The 14985-nt window shown below is 37.0% G+C and overlaps 1 long non-coding RNA gene across 1 annotated transcript; it reads left to right on the top strand.

The window, feature by feature from the left end:
• The first annotated feature begins 489 nt into the window (after positions 1-489).
• Positions 490-1819, top strand: LOC135874957 (uncharacterized). The gene is made up of 2 exons (XR_010561161.1): positions 490-735; positions 1578-1819. It is a non-coding gene; the product is annotated as an uncharacterized LOC135874957 (long non-coding RNA).
• The last annotated feature ends 13166 nt before the right edge of the window (positions 1820-14985 follow it).

The raw sequence follows: 14985 nt of genomic DNA, 5'->3' as shown, positions 1-14985 counted from the left end.
GTATGATTATTTCAAAATAAAAAAAATGAACAAAAAAGAGTGATAAAAAAACAACAACAACCCCAGACAACTCCACGGAGAGTTACTGCAAATGGCAAAGGAAAAATTGGAAAAACAAAAGGTTGCAAAGAATAATAATAATAAAAAAAAAATCCTGGCTTTGATGCTTGTTTCCCCCTGGCTGGCTGGCTATTTATTTAGGCCGGTTTGGTGGCTGTGGCTGGATGTTACATGGATATGTTTGTGTGTGTGTGTGTCTCCCCGGACGGAGCTGCTTCGCTTTGCTCTCCCCCCCACCCTCTCTGTGTTTCTGTCCCCATTAAATTATTAGTTGACTCATCACTCCTCCTCCTCCTCCTGCTGCTGCCGCCGCCGTCCCCTGCTCAGAGCCTCCTCTCCTCCAGCGCTTTCTGCTGCTGCCGCCGCGGCGGCGGCTTCTTCTTCCTCCTCCTCATTTTAATACAACAACAACCGAGGCCAGCCGGCTTTTTTTGCAGCCCGAGACTAGGAGGGACGCAGCCTCCCTGCTGCTGCCCGGAGCCCTTCCCCGGCGGCCCCGGATCATCCGACGCGTCCTGGGAGAGAGAGAGAGAGAAAGTGGCAGAGGAGGAGGAGGCGGCGGGAGAGGAGGAGGAGAGGAGGGGGTGAGCGGAGGAGGGCAGCGAGCAGGGGTGGAAATGGGAACCGGAGCGAGAAACGGGATGGAGGGGGGTTGGAAACCAGAGACCCAAAGAGGTGAGTGGGGGAGAGGGTTGGGGAGGGGAAGATGGGGGGGGGGGGGAGGGGTGCGATTTCCGGCACAGGGCGCGCAGGAATTTGTAATCAGCTTGATTAGGGTGAGGCGGCTCTGCATTCATTACACACAATAGCCAGAATAAGAGGGGGCCGCGCGCGGCGCAGGCAGAGCGGAGCGGGCGCGCCTGCCTGCGAGCCCCCTTCGTTACGCAGCAGGAAGGACGCGGCGCGGGGGGCCCAACCAGATGGGGGTCGGGGGGGGGCTGAACAATATCCAGGCAACCTGCCAAGATGTGCGTAATAATCAACACCCCCTCCCCCTCTGCTGCCCTGGTGCCAAGTAGCCAACACACGGCGAGGGACGGGACCCGAGGGGATTGCGCACTGGAACCACAGGGAGAGGGGACGGGGTATTGCAGGTGACGCTGCTCCGGCTGCCAAGCCTGACAACCACAGGGGCACCCGCCAGTGAGCAAAGGCTTCGCAAAGGAAAGTGCGTAGGGGCTGGAGCGATGAGCAGACCAAGGGGCGGTAAAGCGGCGGCGTGGAGAGCTGCAGCCTGGAAAGCAGGTGCACGGTGCACATAAGGAGCAGGCAGATTACAAATCAGGATGGACAACGCGGAGTCCAGAGTGGGTGAACCCTTAGAGGCAGAAGAAAAAAAATCCTATTTCCCTGCTACCTCGAGTGAAAGAGCTTTTGTTCCTAAAAAGAGCCATGGCACAAATTGTAAATAATAACTAAAGTTACTGGCTATATAGTTATGAGTGCACTCAAGTTACCAGCAGAGTAAATGGGAATGCTCTGTTTCTGACTTGTAATATTGCTTCACTTTACTCAAGGTTTTCCCAACCCCTGGAAAAGTGAACAAGAAATATGCTCCTCCAAGAAGTAGTTGCAGTTGGAAGCATACCACAGAAGAAACAGAACTCACCTAACCAAGAGACCTAACAATGCAAATGGAAAGAAAGATTCTCTCTTTTATATTATGCCAGATGAAAGAGATGGACAAGGCACACTTTAAAAGACCACAGTACAGAGGCAGGGACTAAATAAATAGAGTACCTATTCAAGTTGTACATGGAACCATAGTCACTTGCATGATCTACTGTAAAGTTTTACAGCAAGGATGATGGTGATGGACATATGTGTAACAAAATAAGAAACAGACATAATTAAACAACCCCATATCACAGATATTATAAAATCACAATATATTGGAAATAGTATAACCCTGATCAAAAAGCAATGCGATACAGTTGTAGAAATCTACAGTTTATAAAATAGGGTCCAAAGCCCACCCACTGAAATGCAAAGAATAGCAAACTACTGAAACTAGTAAAGTATTCACAAAATAAATGGGTATATGTAAAGATAAATAGATATTTTTTCCCCATGATGCATTGGGGGAAAGACCATACTAACTAGATAGACTTGAAAGCAACAAGTTTGCACAAGCTATGAGAGAACAGGAAAATTAAACTCATTTATTGATAAAGTGCACAAGCGTAGACATACTGTATATGAAAGAAAAGCTATATTAGAAGCAGAAGAAAATTTTAATTCATGCATGAAAATATGTACCCAATTGGAGAAACAGTACTTCAGGGTAACAACTTGAAAAAAAATTGTATTAAAAGAGGCAGAGAAGCTGTAATAAACTTAGAAGAGTTATTTTTTAATGTAGGCAACAAGGAGCTAATATTAATCATAACATACAAAATGCAAACTACAACAATATAATTTCTGAACAAAAAATACAAATCAATAAATGCTGTGAAGAGTAAAGGTATCGCCACATATACATTACTATAACAAAAGCAGAGCATCAAAAGTAGGCAAAGAAACACAAGCTGACATCTACTGAAATAAGCACAAGCAACATACAGGGCACACAGGAAAAGAAAATGGTAATAGGGTGAAATACATAAAATATTTATCATATTCAGCAATGCACAAAATAGATTATAATCACAGAAGCAAAGAAATGCAATGCTTGAAAATGAATATATTATATAATATTCAAAGATGTGAAAGTGGAATACTTGTGAAACACAGAGTTGTACACATTGTGTTTCATAAGGTTATTAAAATTATTACTGAAAGTGCATACTGGAAAAAAAAAAGGAAAATAAGAATCATTCTTTACAAAGAAAAAAGAAAATGTAGATGACACTTTCTATAACAGATGATCAAGGGATAACTATCTTGCAGGTTGTTTATTTAGAAACTGATCTTTTTCCACCAGATAATTTGAATTTTATTTAGTCATTGAAAGATGGAATCTTTACCCAAAACATTCTAACACTTGAAAAATCTGATTTAAATAGTTGAACCTAAACTTTGTGGAAATAGTGGAGAACGACTACACTGGATCAGTTCTCACCTTTTCAGAATAGCCTTTGTAGCACTAAAGTTTAAAAGATGAAAAAAGACTGACCACTGAAGTACACTAAAGAAAAGAGGAAGATGCTGAAAAATGAGGTAACTTCAAGTGACAGCACATGTATCTGTTGCTTGCAATATGATCAAGAATAAGGAAAGTGCAGAACTTAGGGAAAGAAAGGTGCAGTTTAATAAATAGCTATTAAAAATCCTTGGAACAAGGATTATGGCTATAAACACCTTGTAAATTGATCACCAGATAAGATTTAAAAAAAAAATTAAGACAAAATCTGTGTTTTAAAAATGCATTTGCCTCAGTATTACAATACATATGTGAAAAAGAACTTAAAATACACAAGTTAAAAAAACAGAAAATGATTAATCTTAAAGCAGCAAGAGTAAACTAAAAGATTGGGGAGATAAAAATCTGATAATATTTGAGCACAGAGGCCTAAATGATATTGTTATGGACACTAACCAAACACTGACAAATACTCTGTTAATTATATGATCATGCATATGCGTCTTGGACTTGAGATAAATGGTTATGAAAAATAACTGCTGTGAAATTGAATATATGTACATATACCCTTTAAACTCCATACCACACTAATAAACTTGATTACTGTATATCACCTACCCCTGTTAACACACTCATTGCAGGCTCTGAACATTGACTAGTGTAAAACTTTGCTTAGACTGGAAAGCAAAAATTGAGAGAGTTATTCCTATATTTGCATATATGAATAATTAAACTTCTCTTAATAGCAAACTCAGTTGAAATTTTATTTCACTGGTTTATGATACTGATATCAAATTTTTGTAGTGAAAGGCAAAAAATGCTAACATTTTGTAAAAATGTGTAATTGTAGACTGACCATTATGCCAATACATGCTCAAGTATATCAACTTTTTAATATTATAGTGTCCCACTGGAAGATGTTATTTTTATTTATTAAAAGGAAAGAGATACATAGATAAAGAAACAGATAAATAAAGAAACAAAGAAACAGATAAATACCCTGGAATGTATGCAGTCAGTAGTTTAAATATCTGATAACTGCACTTTTCAAATTAGTTGTATGTCAAGTGAAGCCAAATACTTATATTAAAGCTGCCTCATTATAGTAATCAGAAATAAATATTTTGAATTGGAATGTGTCTTCCCAAAACTGTATATGGACACAAAGAAAGTTTGTATCCAGTTTTTGAACTCTGGGATGAGGTGACTCAATAGATCAGTCAGTACCTGGGTTACAGAATGAATGCCTTTAGGGTGGAGTGTTACCACAGTGCTTTCTAAGGACTCTATTCTGATCTTCTCTTGTTCAAAGTAAGTTGGTATATCTCTGGACATTGTGGGTCAAAAATCATGAAGTTGGTAGGATGATTTGTATAAAGCAAACAGGACATGACCTGGAAGCATCACAAAACTGGCACGAGAGACTGCACTTTTAGTTTCATCCGATTTTTGTCCAGATCTGAATGTGGTTGGATTTTCCACATTTGCATTTCTGACAACTATGAGGCTACTAGTGTGACTCAAGTAATGGCCTGTGCAGGAGGTGGTGCAGAGAGGTTGCACTGCAGCAGGCACCTGTAGGGAAATTCTGGCTGGTTCCCAGAGTGTTACATCAGAATGGCAACTCCTCTGTTTCAAGAGGTGAAGTGTGCACTCTTCCATGCCTGGCCAGTTCTGCTGCTCAGTGTGGTAAGAGAGAATACTAAGTCCTGGCTTTCAGGAAGCTAGCATCCATGGGCACTAGAAGGGAGCAGTGGCTCCCCTCTTGCAGGAGCTTGTACTTAATGTTGCTAAGAGGTAAAGGGAGCATGGGGTGGGAAGGTCCTTGCACTTCCCTTCACACTGCCCCTTGTGCCCCAGTGCAGAGCTGGGCAACAGTCAAATCTATGGTGTTTAACTCATACCTACAACCGTGCATATTTATACCTTTATTTAACATGTGCCCAAGTCTGTCAGTTTAATGCAGTATTGACTTTCTAGTTACTTCTCCACTGGATGTAACCCTGAATTGCGTATTAGAAATGAACAATCATTGTCTGAAACTACAGTCCAAACAGTTTACCTAACCTGACTGCCACAAGCAGAAATTACATGTAATATGTATGGCCAATATAGGGTGACCAGATAGCAAGTGTGAAAAATTGGAATGGGGTGGGGGAGTAATAGGAGCCTATATAAGAAAAAGCCCCAAATATCAGGACTGTCCCTATAAAAATCGGGACATCTGGTCACCCTAGGGCAATACATATTGCAACATTTTGGAGTTAGAGTTGCAGCATTTAGTGACATCTCTCTCAATGAAGTGAAAAGTGCATACTAAGCTTGCATTTTGATCAAAATCTGTCCCAGTCTGGGCAGTGTGTCTGTCAAAAAGTAAGAGTGCTATGGGTTTCGTTTCACTGAGAAGCATATCACAAAATGCTGCTGTCCCGTCTCATTTTTATCTGTGTTCTTTCACATAAGATGGTCTGAAAGTTACATAAAATGAACATTTAACTTACTTTAGTCTGTATCAAACTGTAGTTAATTGCTTATTAATTGAAGTAAATTATCCTTACCATATCTGTCGGAGGTGAAAAACCTACATATGATGTACTCATTAGTTTATGGACTCAGAATCCCCTAGAAAATATCAGGTATCTACATGATGTCCCACAGTGCTGTATTTTACATTTGGATAGCTCAGTTAGCTTACAGTGTAGAAAATCACATACAGGCAGACATCTTACTATGGACTACATATCTAAGGAGGCTGGTGTTTATTCCTGCAAATGTTTTCTGCAATATATTTCAATCAAGAAATGTTCTTTTGATAAAATGGATAAGATTATGCAAATACAGTGTATGGCTAAAACAGGCTACTTTTACTCATACCACCACATCCCTTTCCATATATGCATTATATAGGTATTTTTCTGTTTTGATTGTGATAATTGTATGATTGGGGAAAACATATACTTTAGTTGATGTGACCTGGCTGGTCATTTAGGTTTGCCTCTAGCTGCCACAAATCGCATTGAGGCAAATTACTAGGAGAAAATTATGGTATAAGTACAACAAAAGTATTACATTTTGATGATAATAAGCGTGGGGATTGAATGGCTAAAGAGATTTATAATGATAATATAGAGTCTTTCACCTTTAGGTTGCCAATGCAAATCCAAGTTGGTTGCAATGTTAATGGACAGGTGTCCACATCACAACAATTAGTACTAATTGACAGTCTTGTTGGCAATCTCAAGCAGAGAAATCTTGGACTGAATGGGCATGGAAACTAAACACCTTAAAAGTAGTGCCACTAGGAGGAGATGAGGCTCTTTGTTGGAGCAGTGTGGGAAAGCTTACCTTGCTGCTGCCTAATCTATACCCGTGGTGTAGACAAATAGAGTTCATTCCCTAAGTCAGTATAGCTACTTTCACAAACACTAATATATATAAGAATGTTTTTATGGCATTGAGTTTGCAAAGGGTGGACCACATTTTAAAAGACAGCCCCATAGATTATCTCTTCTCTCATTCATGATTGTTCAGACCACCTTCCCACCAATTCACACTTATAACTTCCCTGTGGCAACTACAGTAATTGCTTACATGGAAATTTGTAATAAGACATTATTTAATATATTCTTTTAATGCAATTTAGAAGCTGGAAGCAAAGAGGAAAGCCAGCATCATATGATCTGCCAGATCTTCTACCTCGCAAGCAAGTGTTCCACAGGTCACCAGTAGCCCTCAGGTCACAGTTTGAAAGGCTCTGGTTTAAGGTAGCATTTTCAAAATACATCCGTGGGAAAGATACTTAATGTTGAAGGGTGCTCTCTGTTAAAACTCTGATTTTCCCAGACACTAGATAATTAGTAGGCAAGGGATGGGGGTGGAGGGTTGGAATTGCAAACAGTTATGTCAAAGGACTTGGCTAATAAGTAGTGTTATTTTAGGGACATGTTCAAGCGGCACCTGTATTCATTTTTGGAGCTTGTTGGGATGCTGAAAACATTGTACTGAATATTATAGAAGAGCTTAATATCACAGATGTAAGCGACTAACACCAAACAAAATAATTCTCAGATCTTTTTATTTACTAAAGTCAGAGTTAAATTGATATTTCTAAACTATTTTGCAACACAGTCCGGTGTTGTTTTTTCAGACAAACTACTGAATTTCCTTCTTGATCTTAAGTAACATTGAGCTAATAAAGAAAGAGGCTTCCAAGCAACACAGAAGTTTAATCCAACACTTTTGAGTAAGAATAAGATTTTCACACAGTCTAAGCAAAGCTGCATATTACAATGCAAAACAGCCCCTGCCACTGCAGTTATCACTACACAAGGACCATTCAAGTACTATTAGCAAGACTTTTGATACTTGCTCTGATGAGTTCTGACAGCAGAAATTTGTTATGCAGTAGCCTGTTTCATCAACAGGACAAAACAATCATTCTTTTTTCAGCTCTTATAGTACTAATAATTCACTTCCTCAAAAATCTACTGATAATTCTTGTGGGCTGGAAACAGGGAAGAGTTTAGGTCTAAGAAAATGGTTAGAACTGATTGATGACTTGAACTGTCAAACTTTCATTATGAAACCCCAAACCACATGCAGGTCCTGGTTTCAAGTTTCATTAACTCAAAACTCTGCCCAGTTCTGCCACACTTTTTCTAAGGTTCAAAAAACTTAAGTGAAATGGTGCACCTAATTTTGACCCAAATGTGGACAGGGGTCAATATTGGGCTGGATCTAAAAACCATGCAAAATATGTGGTTTTGATGCAAACAAAGTGAAACTTGGTTGTTTGTGCTGAATTTGCTTTGAATTTTGGAATTTGCTCCAATCCAGAGCTCAGAAGATCCCACAAAAACAAAATTTGAAGATTTTTTTTTTTTAAATACAGAAAATGAAATTATTAGCCAATGGAGCTTTGTAAAACTATGACCACACACCATACCTAGCAATATGGAGGTGCTAAAATAAAGCGTATTCTGGCATATCCAGTGCCACTATAATACGTGTCATTTGTAGAAGCACACAGGAACATAATACAAAAGCAATCAAGCAACTTAACACTAAAGCAAACAACCTCAAAATGTTACTTTCTGTCCCTGTAAACTTCCAGAACACACTGGAATATTTGACTTAGATGACTAAAAACCAGAAAGAATAACTATAAGAATGGAATCAGAATACACCTCTACCCCGATATAACGCTGTCCTCGGGAGTCAAAAAATCTTACTGCGTTATAGGCGAAACCGCGTTATATTGAACTTGCTTTGATCCGCGGGAGTGCGCAGCCCTCCCCCCCCCCCCCCCCCCCGGAGCACTACTTTACTGCGTTATATCCGAATTCGTGTTATATTGGGCCGTGTTAGATCGGGGTAGAGGTATACTAGGTCAATAATCAAAGAAACAAGGTATTAGAACACTTTTAATGTTTTACCTCACCAATATATTGCTACCTAGTTCCTGGTAACAGTTATAGCATAGCCTTTGTTGAGTAATTAATTCAGGTAATGAATACCTGATCTGAACAGAAATTCATCTGCGTGAGTAATTAGAGATGGGATCCCACCAAAAAATGGGTAATTTTTAGGATCCTTGGTTAGAAGTCAGGTAGTAGATGGGACAGTTTATATGTACTTAAGGCCTCGGCACAAGAAAAGAAATGAATAAAACATATCCCCCTAAGTGTTGTACAACACAATACAGTAATATAATATTTTGGGGAAAATGAGTTTATATTTTAGTTGATATCTTTACAGTTCTTTGGAGAAATATGTGGGGTAAACTGCTGTGTGCGCATGAACTTTCACCATCATTGTTATAAAATTAATATTCATTTTATTAATTCTTTCTTTTCAGAGTGTCAATGTTCAATTCCTTCTGTAGTACACAGTGATATACAGCATTTGTTTTCTGTTCAGTTTTTTTAAATCTTCCTTTATGATTTTCCCCACTTACAAAGATAGCATCTTCATGAGAAATTGTGAAATATGTTACTCAAGAAAAATACAGAGGGCACTTTTTGTGTTATCTTCCAGTTCATTATAATTTTGTAGGTATATAGATGTGGAATTTCCCTGTGCCATACCTGAGGGAAGTGCAGTTTCAAATCTGGGTAGAACCAGGTAAGGAAAGATGCTTTTTCATTTGGACATTACACCAATCTTAAATTGTTTGAAAGGTTAACTACTGCAGTCACAGAGAAATAACTTCAGTACCAAGTTACCCCTGTTTTACATAGCTATTTATTAGGATATTTGGGAGGAATACGACTTCTGTGTCGCCCAGTACATCACACGGTGTAGAATATAGAATATTTGTTTCTGAAATACAGATCATCTTCATATACAAGCACACACCAATGTACTACCATCAGTAAATTGTGCTTTAAAACAATCATCACTCAACACCAAAGTTTAAGTTTCCTTTTATATCATTTTTTGTTAAAAATAGCTTTTAGGGGAAAAGCACACAATATTTATCCATTCTTTCAATTGCTACCATTTTGTTGCCATTGTCAGAATGCAGCAAAGGGTTATGTCTTTTCTGTTTTATTTAGAGGTGTGTAAATCTTTCCATGCACAAAAGGAATGTTATCTCCAGTCCATATTGGACTTTTGAAAAATCTGCTGTACTATCAAATGAGTGAAAGAAATTTAATTAACACCTCTGAAGTGTATGCCTATTTAAGCATCATAACAATATGCGTGCGTTTGTATGCATATATATAAATAAATACACAAACATGGCCAGGTTCTGTACTGTTGAACCTATGTCACCTTGCTGAAGGCCATGGGTATAGCTGAAGGCAGAATTTGGCTCATTCAATTTAATGATCATGTTGACACACAATTTTAAGATTAAATGGCATTGTGTAATTTATTACTAGTTAAAATGCTAGTTTCATGACAGGATAATTTAACCCCAGAGTCAGTGCAGAAACCCCTGCAGTCAAACAAATTAAGAACAATAAGTTAAGAACAGGAAAAAATGAGTTTATGCTAAGAAAAAAATACAAAGATGCAGTATGCTATGTTAGATGTTTAACTATACATAAGAGACAGGTGTCACAAAAACAAACAAACAAAAAAAATCATGAAGTCAAAGAGAAACTTTAACTCACCAGTTTCCATCTGTTAAATCTGAATCTATGCATAATTGATTATCCATGACTGGTAAGTTCTTCTTTTCCTAGCCTAACATTCCACTAAAGTAAACAGTTTTTGAAAAACAGTAAGGACAGAATAAAAAAATTTTTAAATGAAAAATTACGTCAGTTAATAATATAGCTGACCTGTGTTTGAGAATTTTAATCATGTGAATCTTAAATAGTAATAACTTATTCTGTTATTGTTACAGTATGGTTAAAAGCTTCTCCATGCTTAAGGAAAGAGGAAAAAGTAGGAATATGTAACAGTGTGTGTGTGTGGGGGGGAAAGATACAGAAAGATGAGAAGCAGAGACATAAGGAAAATGTGTCAACAATAAACAAGAGGAAATGAGAAAGAAGGAAAAGATGAAGGTGGAAACTAATCTCTGTGTGTCATTATGACTGCCAGAGTACTGGCAAAGCAGCAGCATCCTTTTATTTCAATTTTAATCATTTCTGAATTTTAATACCCTGCTCCTTTTGTAATTCTCCTGGCATTCCCCATATGCATCCATCCCAGCCAAAACACCAGTGTAAATTAAATGGCACACAACCACACTACTGATGTAGCTTTCCCAAAAGAACCAATCGGGTGACCAAAAGCAGAAAAGGTATGTCTACCTTGTGTCCCTGTGGATGGCTAGCCAATTAACTGACTTAATGTTCCCCACTTTCTTTAATTTTGAAAAGAAGGGCAGTGGTTAAGTAACCTAGTAATACAGAATCATTAAATAAATAAATAAATAAATAAAGCAAGCCAGTAGTAATACAATAATCAGTGACCATCAGGGCCTGGAAAAATGAGTTTGCTCTCACTGGCACTAAGGAGCATCACATGATTATTTAATTACAGCTCTAATTTTTGTCTCGTGGATGGCAACATATCAACAATTAATAGGGCAAATAGAGGAGACTGCATTTTTAAAGAGACAGAACCTATAAAATACTGCTTGGAAATACAGTATGTCAAACAGTAAAATGCTGCTTGAGGAATATCTATCTTTGTGTCACACAAATAGCTGTTTAACTATGCAACAAATATATTAAAAATATCAACTCTGCAGGTATAACTTTATTAGATGGTATCTGAAAGCATTTTTCAGAATAGTCAACAATAAGAAGCTTGTTTCTTACAGGATAAATCACCAAATACAGCATTTAATGGAATCACAAGTCCAATAAATGAAGATGTTGTTATAAAATGAACACATTCTTTATTTTAAAAAAGTACTACAGTATTCTGCAGTAATTATAGTCAGGATTATAGTCTTCAGTAAGCCAAATTAAATATTACATCTGCAGTGGGACTTAAATAGGAGATTTTCTTACAGAGAGTACTGAATTAGGTTCAGTAGCAATACTGCCGTGGTTGGGTCTATTCATGAAAAATGCTGTAGCGTTGTTCTTGTTTTTAATCATAGAAAACATACCTATGATCTAAGCACCCACTTTTGCCCTCAGTGACACATGTGCAGTTCCCATTATGCCTGATCCTGCTAGTAATCTCAGTGCAAAACAACCATTGGGAACTATGCTGAGTTCTGCATATGGAACACTTACATTAGTGGGATCACAGTAATCAGTGTAACCTGGACACACATTGGAGGGGGGAAAACTGGCACTAGGTAAATATATTATTTTGCTTATGATGATGGTCATTTTCTATAGCTTCTGGTAGTCCAAATCACTGGTCACAAATATTATATAGACTGTATTTCAGACAATAATAGTATTTAAGAGCTAATGCTGGAAAAGAAGATTCTAAATGTCATGTCATATATGTTAAAAAAATAAAAACAAAACAAAAAACCACCCACCACACTACAATTAGATTATTATTATTGAGTCTGTCTACTCAATATGCAATGAAAAGAATTTTTTTTTAAAAGTTTTAAAAAATGCCTGTAAGGATATTTGATTTGAATGGGCAAAGACATATATGAATTGTTTCCATGTACAAGACTGGGAAAGAAAATAAAACTGGTAAACAACAATTTTTAAGTATTACTTAAATAAAAGAAAGTGTTCATTAAAAAAAATTTGAAAAATTTGTGAAGTTGAGTTGTTTTGACTGAAGTCATGAAAATTCTGGATTGAAGATCTGAATCTATAATCTTAAAAAGAAGGTTGGCAAGCAAGAGCCTGCATGTAAGACTATATATCATTCTCTTTAAGTGATAGTTAATATACAGATAACATGTCTCACAAAGACTGTAATTAAATGTCTAGTGCACTAGTAATGCTAATAAGCATACAGTATTTATATTACAATGAATCCTTAGAAACTAAAACTGTCATTTTAAAACTTAAGATATTTTTAATTGTTCTTGGGACCTTTAATACCAATCAAGAAAACTCACCTATTAACAAAAACATTCATAGTTAAAATAAACTTTCCACTATCGTTCCCCATATAAAAATCTATTGGTTTAAACTTTAAATTACAAACATTTTAAACCCAGGCTGAATTTTCACTTGTTTTTGTTTGCTGTTGCTATTTGCTGTGTGTGTATATATATATATATATATATATATATATATATATATATATACATACACACACACCACTTGCAATGAAAAATAAAAGTTTTGAACAGAATACATTTCAATGTTTCAAATTCTATATATATAGTATATAGTACACACACACACACACACACACTCACACACACACAGCTACTACATGTAATACTATATATATAGAATTTGAAACATTGAAATGTATTCTGTTCAAAACTTTTTTTTTTCATTGCAAGTGGTTTCATTTATCTGGCCATCAAGAACAGACAAATTCAGCATACACTACTTACTGATGGGCATATGAAAGATACTCTACGTTGCAAGTAAAATCTTTCCGTTTGGGTCCCGGAACAACATCACTGCTTTGCACTTATACAGTATAGTGTTTTTCATCCAAATATATCAGAGTGCTATGCAAACAGAAAAAAAGTAATTAATTAAGCCTTACAACACCCGTCAGACAGATAGGGAAAATAAGGCAGATACTCAGTAAGAACCTTATTTGCAAAGATGCTGAGCACCTGCAGTTTCCAGTGATTTCAGCTGAAGTTGTGAGCGCTTAGTTCATGTGAAAATCAGGCCCTAATAGTGGCATTTTCAAAAGCACCTAACTCCTCCCATTGTCTAGGCACTGTAAGTGACTTGTCCAAGGACACACTTTGAGTCAGTAGCAGAGATGCGAATAGAACCCAGGAATCTTGATATCCATTCTGCCACTCTGTCTACCAGGAAAGGATTAAGGGGTAATCCTTAATATATGGTCTCCATAGTCAGATATATCCCCACTGCTGCAGTGACACAATACACAAATGATTGCTGATGGTCAGCTACTTGTTGCCAAAGCAAGAGTCTGAGTGAAGCAGATGTACACTGAGTTTAAAGGCCCGACCTGAACACCTCAGGTCATGTCAAAATATGAGCAAAGGGGAAAGTCCAACTCAGCTGGTGTATGGTACATACTGCTGTCCGTCTGAGAGGAACAATTTTTGTGGACCTAGGTCCACATAATTTTAATCAACCTATGCATTTCATTGACACAGATGAAGAGGGCTTATTTCATGAACCAGTGTTATCAAAGCAGAGCTGCTGCCAAACAACTGAAAGGGTATAAATAGGCCAATATAAAAAAGAAATGTTACACTATCAGATCTCACCCTGAATATTTATATGTAGACAGACACAATCTGTATCAGAATAACTGATCTCAGGAAAAGTATTTTTAAAATAAACAGTAAAAGATAAAGTTGCCATACAGTTGGTAAACAATGTGTGTTAATACTTTGTTCACACCCTATACATTAGACCTGATAGTGACCTCCCACCAGTTATATACAAATGTAGCGCCATTACCTTCAACGGAGTTACTCTTGATTTTCATAAACATGAATGAGAGGAGAATTAAACCCACCAAGTTTAAGAAAATATATTTACTATTCAGAACAGCACTTAAGAGAGGCATGTTATCATACCAGACTAATTTGAAGGGGAATCACTTGTATAACTGATCTGATTCGTATGCTATATATGGGCCATGACCTACCCTTAATCTTTGTTCAGAACTTCATCTACTGTTACGGAGATCTGTACACCCTGATGGAGGGCTTGTAGAACCATTAAAAAGTCAACATTTGCCAACTGGTAAACAGATATTACTTATATCCGATACACAGTAACTGTTGGTAAACACCTACTTTTTAAAAATGGCCATTGCATACCCTTTTTGTTGTAACAATTACAAACTGTGGTACATTGTTGGTTAGAATTAGAGTTGTTGGTATACATCCTCTTCCATATGTATGGTACTTTTAATTTAATATTAAATGTAGTAAGTTTATAACTTGTTTTGAACAAAGGGGACCTCAGCGGCAAATATTAGATGCAGAACACCCTGATAGTGAATTTAATGGTATTCTCTTCTTCAAAGTGTAAGCTGTTTTTACTAATGTTATCTACAGGTTAGCAGTCAGGTAATGAAACAAAGTTTAAAAATAACATAATGGAATTTTCTGAGGTAGGAAACTTTTTAAGAAGTTGCAAAATTTAAGTAGAAGTACTACAAGTTCTTATTTAACAATCAAACTGGAATATAGGTTGTTTTGATTTTTTAAATAATGTACAGCAACTTTGTAACAACTAAAGTTTAAAAATGCATTAGATTGCATAGTGAAAGAGTTG

This window comes from Emys orbicularis, chromosome 2 (genome assembly GCF_028017835.1).
Source record: "Emys orbicularis isolate rEmyOrb1 chromosome 2, rEmyOrb1.hap1, whole genome shotgun sequence".
Taxonomy (NCBI): domain Eukaryota; kingdom Metazoa; phylum Chordata; order Testudines; family Emydidae; genus Emys; species Emys orbicularis.
This window is presented reverse-complemented; position numbering and strand designations above follow the sequence as displayed.